The following is a 7,149-nucleotide window of genomic DNA, read 5'->3' as shown; positions in this document are numbered from 1 at the left end:
GGCTTTACAAGAAACTGGAGCACTGAATTATTTACAGTAGTTCAAGTTAAACCCGGGACCCTTAACACATATATAATAAAAGATCACCGAGGAGAAATTCTCAAAGGCAGGTTCTATGAACAAGAACTCAGCAAAACTAAACAGCCTGACACATATCTCATAGAAAAAATCATCCGCAGAAAAGGCAACAAGTTACTTGTCAAATGGCTGGGTCATCCGGAAAACAGCTGGATCGATGCAGACAAAGTGATAATATGAGTACCTGGGATGTTATAAAAAGGCTGCCAGAACCTGAACAACAGAATAAGAGAAATGGCAACTTGCTGCCTGAAAATATTAGATGTCTTATTGTTGGGCCATCTGCTTGTGGTAAAACTACACTAATGGTTGATAATTTTTTATTGGCACCCAACTGGTTAGACTGGAAAAACAGGCACTTGTATCTCTTCTCTAAGAGCTTGGAACAATTAAAATATCAGCAGCTGATGAAGCTATATGATGGATTGGATATAGCCACTTTTGAACCAGATGTTAAGCCACTCCATGAATGTCTCGATAATTCTGTTGTTGTGTTTGATGATATTATACTGGATAATCAAAACAAGGTTAGAAATTTCTTCACACAGGGCCGACACAAAAACATAGATTGTTTCTACCTGGCACAGACTTTTTCTAAAATTCCGAAGCAGCTGATCCGAGACAACAGCAATTTTATATGTGTGTTTCATCAAGATCATACCAACCTCAAACACATACATGATGAATATGTAGGTGGGGACTTGAGCTACAATGATTTTTCCAAGTTTTGCAGCAGGTGCTGGAACCAGGACAGTTATGGGTTTGTCACAATTGATATGACAAGAACACCCAATAGTGGCAAATACAGAAATAAAATCAACGATTTTCTAGACGTTGAGACATAAATAAATAAACATGAAAAGGCCAATAATTGATGATCTTAAGTTAAGAGATTATCTTGTAAAAAGATTTAAGGGATGGAAATCAGAGAACCGTGGAATTTATGAAAAACACAAACAAACAGAACAGCCTGTAATTGATGCTATTAATAATTTAGGTAAGAATATCAAAACTGTTACAGAGCAGAATCAAAATTTGATCACAGAGCTTGTACCTGTAGCTGCAAGGAACATATTAGATTATCCATTCACCCCACTTTCCAGTATTCATACACCTAGTCCTGTTGCTCCTAGAAGAATTGAGGCTAGTCAGGATCCTATTGAATTGGGTCTTCTTGCTCAAAAATATTTAACCACACCTAAAGACAACAAAGATGAGGTGTTTGGCTTATATGCTGACACAGAGCTTGATGGCAGCATCATTCATAGAATTGGTAATTTCAGAGTAACTTTTATGGGGGATGATCTGATTGTTTATTCAGAATCTCGTCTCGGAGAAAAAGGTGCTTTTGTTAAGTACCCCGGAACACCTGGGTTGTGGGAACTGATGACTCGGAAAAGGCCTGGCAGCTATACAGATCAAGATTATGAGCACTACAAAGAAATATTAATAAAATCAGATGCTCTATACCAGAACAATGATCCCACACAAAAAAGAGTCAAGTCTAGCAGTGGGGCAAAATACAATAATTTAATCAAGCCCATATGGTCACAGATCAAGACTGGCAGTGGAATCAAACAATACAACACCCTGCCTAAAGAATTTGTGTGGGTTGATGATGTCAGGAAACTTGTAGATAGGTTATTGGTGATAGCTGGGGAGGAAAATGCTGGCAACCACAATTTTTACAATGAAAAGGTTGGAATTATGGACATGATAAGCACAAAATTGTCTAATTTTATAGTGAATGACACTAAGGGGATTGGATATCTTATAAAAATTATTAATACTCTACCACCCAAATTTTGGAATATTTCTGAGGGTCGGGGGTTGGTTAATGACATTATAAACAAGCTGCCATTTGAACTACACATTCCAGGCTATCAGTATTGTGGTCCAGGCACAAAATTGGATCATAGATTAAACAGAGGTGATCCTGGTGTTAATCCCCTAGATGCTGCTTGTAGAGACCATGACATAGCATACAATACACATTCTGATCTTGACAAGAGACATGTTGCAGACAAAAAATTAGAAGAGGCTGCATTTGGCAGATTTGTAAGCAAAGATGCTTCTTTGAGTGAAAGAATAGCAGCATTGGGAACCACCATAGCTATGAGCACCAAACAAAAACTGGGGTGGGGGTTGTAAACATGTATATAATAAACCTACAATGAAGGCCAAGGGTGTTATGTATCAAATACCTTATGCAGGTCTCAAATCTCTTAAAACTATTGACAGTCTCTTGACCAAAAAGCAGCGCAAGAAAAAAAGCTCTTGTCTTGCCAAGGGCCATGGTATGAAATTGTTGCTTAGTACCCCCCAATTAAAAAAATTACAGCAATCCAGGAAAAAATCACATGTGGGGGGATTCATATTTACCATCCCTGCCATCTTAGCTGCTCTGGGCGCTGTTGGGAGCTTGGCTGGGGGATCAGCTGCCATAGCAAAAACGGTAATAGATGCCAAGAAGAATAAGGCAGAATTAGATGAGCAGAAGCGCCATAACCTGGCAATGGAGAAACAAGGCAAAGGTGTTAAGAGAGCCATGAGTAAGTTTAAAAAAAACAAGAGCCGCTTACAAACCAAGATATTGAAGCTTTAATCAAGCCACTGGGCATCAAACATTTTAGAGGTGTGTACATGTCTGATTCTTTACCGGAACAACCACTCAACAAAGAGTGTGGCATTGTTAATTTGGATGAGTACAAAAATCAGGGCACTCACTGGATCTGTTATCTTAAATATTTAAAAAATGAGGCATTTGTGTTTGATTCATTTGGAGGTGTTCCTCCTGAAAATTTAGTAAAATATCTAAAATCAGCTAATCTTTATTACAATAATGCCCGTGTTCAAAACTTCAAAGATGTTAATTGCGGACATTTGTGTTTATCTGTTCTCAGATATATGTCTCAAATAAATAAACCATCAATTGAAAATTTTCAAAAAGCCTTGTGGTATCTGAAACATCATGGGGGTATTCCATCTCACCAGCCAAAATTCAATATTGAAACTCAAATTGCATGATGATATAGTGTATCCCAAAACAATAGCTCTCAGAGCATTTTACGGCATGTACTTGATACCTAATATTACTCACCACAACAACAAAATTGCAGTAGGTGATCAAAAAATTGTCATCACTCCAGGGCAGTATAATCTGTCCACTCTAAATGCTCAGTTACCCAGAGGTATAGTGTTAAGTCAAAATTCTGTCACTCACAGAGTAGAAATTGTATCTGCTACAGAAACAGTGGATCTGGGTACTATAGGAGAGCTGTTAGGCTTTGAGAACAACACAAAACTTGAAGCAGGCATCAAACACACTGCTATGAATATACCTAAATTCTTAGCCATAGAGACTCTGAATATTCACTGTAATGTGGCCGAGGGTATGATCACCAAATCAAATGGCATAGGCACTCACAAACAAACTGGCATCATTGCAACATTCAAACCTAATTCTGAATTTATGGAGCCCATCATCTACAATCCATCCCCAACATTATATTTTCCTGTGTGCCATAATAGAATAGATTATATTGAATTGATGGTCACTAATGAAAAAGAAGAATTAGTTGATTTTGCTGGAGCCACAACAACTGCTATCATAGAGATTAACATTTAAATAAAAATACATACAATGGAAAATATTGAGAGTTATGAGCTACAATCATTCCCTCCAAACAGGAGGACATTTGCAAATTTAAATCAACCCAACACAGAGATCGAGGTTGATCTTGATGTAGGGGACGGCTTTATACACCCTCACAGAGCAGATCTATACATCAAATTTGATGTTGTAAAGCTCGATGGAACAGATTATCCGGCAAATTCAAATATAAGATTGGTGGACAATTTTGTACCGCATCTGTTCTCTGAAATTGAGATCAGAAAGCATGGTGTTGTTATAAACAGAATAGATTATCCCGGCATTACCTCCACGGCTTTGGCCACATTAAAATTATCCAAAACAGAGGCTTCATACTACAAAATAGGTGGATTTGAAGCTGGTGATAAGATATTAACCAAGAACCACACAGTGCTGTTCCCGATGCGCCTGTTGCCAGGATTCTTCTCAGATTACAAAGATATTATGTGGAAGGGTGGTTTAAGAATTACATTTAGAAGAGCTGCAAATGATAATAATGCTTTGATGAGGTACAGTGCAATAAACCCTACAGGAGAAGCTCTGCCCAATACCCTACCTGATGAGGGCAAATGCATTATTCAGACTATGGAGCTAAGAATCCCTGTTGTTGAATATGAAGCCAGTTATGCTCTTAAATACAAAGCTGATATCCTAAAAAATCCACACATTCCTCTGCAATTTTATACATATCAATCTGTACAGAAGCCCGCATCTGGTACCTATTATGAGTTTGATGCTACAAATTCATTCTCCAGCATACAATATGACATGCCGGATTTTGTAGTGGTATTGTTTTAGACTGGAAGACACAACAATCAGGAAAAAAATTCAAGTAAATTTGATAGCTGCAACATCAAGAACATATATCTTAAAAATGGCAGAAATGAGGTTTTTCCTAGAGAAAATTATAATTTAGACATGTCCAAGAATGATTTCCTCAAATTATATGAGGCTTTTTCGGCTTTCAAAAGGGTCACTACAGGCAATACAGACATGTATTACACTCCAGATGAATTCAAAGCACAGAGACCCATGTTTGTCATCAACACTTCAAAAAGAAAACAGGTTGTGGTGAATGACAGAACAAACATTAAAATTATCTGTGAATTCCACGAGGCATTACCCGATGACACCATATGTAGTGTCATTCTCATAGGGGAAAAATCATATGTTTATGATGTAAGAAATGAGAGAGTCACGGAGCAATTCTAGAAGAATTACATTGTTTTAATATTAGTGAACCTGGTATCCAATTAAACTTAAACCAGAAGTAAATATGTATGTGTATGGGTAGGTATGTAGCCTAGTTTTAAGTGTGGCCCCAAGAGGGGCATATTTTTAACAAGTTTATGGACAACAATCTCTCAGAAGTGCCTTTTGTAAGTATATGCACTTCAATCTGAGAGGGGTCATACTTTCTGAGAAATTCCCGAGGGCATTTTTACAAAAATCTTGGATTAGACAAGATTCCACACTTGAGCAAAAAGCTCATATGGGCATGTTGAGCCTGTTTTAAGTATAGCAAAGCTGCTTGAGGGGGGTTCATACTTTCTACACTTGTAAGTGGTGCTGTCCCCACCATAAATACAACTACTTTATTTCCTCTTTAATATAATTTTCGTTTGTTAATATTACTCCTAAGTATTTGAATTTGGAAACTGGTTCAAACGAGTTGTTATCAATAATTAGATTTTGATTATTACCTAACACTTGGTTTCGGCCTGTAAGCATATATTTAGTTTTCTCTTTGTTAACTTCCAAACCTATCTCTTTAGCAGTTTTGAAAAATATTTTAGCATTATTCTTAATTGTATTCACATCATCCCCCAGTAAGTCTACATCATCTGCATATGCTAACAACTGAGTCACACCATTTAATTTTAGTCCTTCTTTAGTTTCGTTTACCTTCCTAACAGCATATTCTAAGGCAAAATTAAAGAGCAATGGAGATAATGCATCTCCTTGTTTTAACCCATCATGAATTGTAAATTTGTCAGACATATTAATACCCACACGAATTTTACTTTCTGTTTCACTGGTGCATACTTTTATCATACTAACAAGCTTCTTAGGTATTCCAAACTCTACTAATATATTATATAATTTATCTCTTTTGACCGAATCATATGCTTTTTTGAAATAAATGAATAGCTGATGGACATTTTGATTATATTCCCACTTTTTTTCAAGTGTCTGTCTGATGTGAAAAATTTGATCTGTAGTTGATCTGTTGCGTTTAAATCCACATTGATAATCACCTATAATTTCATTAGCATATGGGGTTAGTCTTGTTAAAAGAATGTTAGATAATATTTTATATGTTGTTGAGAGTAGAGAAATTCCACGGTAATTATTGCAGTTCATTTTATCACCTTTTTTAAACACAGGAACAATTATGGATTCTTTCCACTGTTGAGGGATTTCTTCTTTATTCCATATTAAACAAATTAATTTATGAATTTGACATATTAATGAATTTCCACCATATTTAATTAACTCAGCTGGTATTAAATCAATGCCAGGTGCTTTGTTATTCTTAAGCCTTTTAATAGCATCTTTAACTTCAGTCAAGTTAGGTTCTGGAACTAAAGGTTCTGCTGTGTGTACTTCATTCACTTCTGATTTATCTCCTACATGGACATTTAAAAGGTCATTAAAGTAGTTCTTCCATCTATTTAGAATATCGCTTGGGTCAGCTAGAAAATCACCGTCTTTATCTTTTATCAAGTTTACTTTAGGTTGCCACCCCTTTCTAAACTCACTTACACCTTTATATAAATCTCTGATATTTTTGTTTTTGCTGTTTGTTTCAATTTCGTTAATTTTGCTTTTCAAGTAATCTCTTTCTTTACTTCTAAACGTGCGGTTAACTTCTCGCTTTATTCTATTATAATTGTTTAGATTTGTATCATCAGAATTATTTAACCACCTAAGTCTAGCCTAATTTCTTATTTCTATTAGATTATGACATTCATTATCAAACCATGGCTTACTTTTTCTCGGTTTATGGTATCCTATACTTTCTTTAGCTGCTGATTCTATTGCATTACGTATGTGCTCCCAATTCTTATTTACGTCTGTTTCATTTATATTTTCATCATCATTTAAATCCTGCAAAACATCAAATCTATTTGACAGTTTAATTTGGTAATCTTTCTTAATTCTTTCATCAGTAAACTTTCCTGTATGAAATTTTAGAACTTTTAGATTTTGTTGCTTATGATTTATCACTGAGAGTCTTTCTCTTAATTTAGCAATTACTAAATAATGGTCACTGGCACAGTCAGCACCTCTATGTGTACGAACGTCAATTATACTAGTATGCCTTATCTTATCAATGAGAATATGATCTATCTGATTATGAGTTTTACCATCTGGAGAAGACCAGGTATATTTATGGATATCTTTATGTTTAAAAG

Source organism: Lepisma saccharinum, chromosome 19 (assembly GCF_977018435.1).
Source record: "Lepisma saccharinum chromosome 19, izLepSacc3.1, whole genome shotgun sequence".
Classification (NCBI taxonomy): domain Eukaryota; kingdom Metazoa; phylum Arthropoda; class Insecta; order Zygentoma; family Lepismatidae; genus Lepisma; species Lepisma saccharinum.
Note: the sequence above shows the minus strand (reverse complement) of the source record.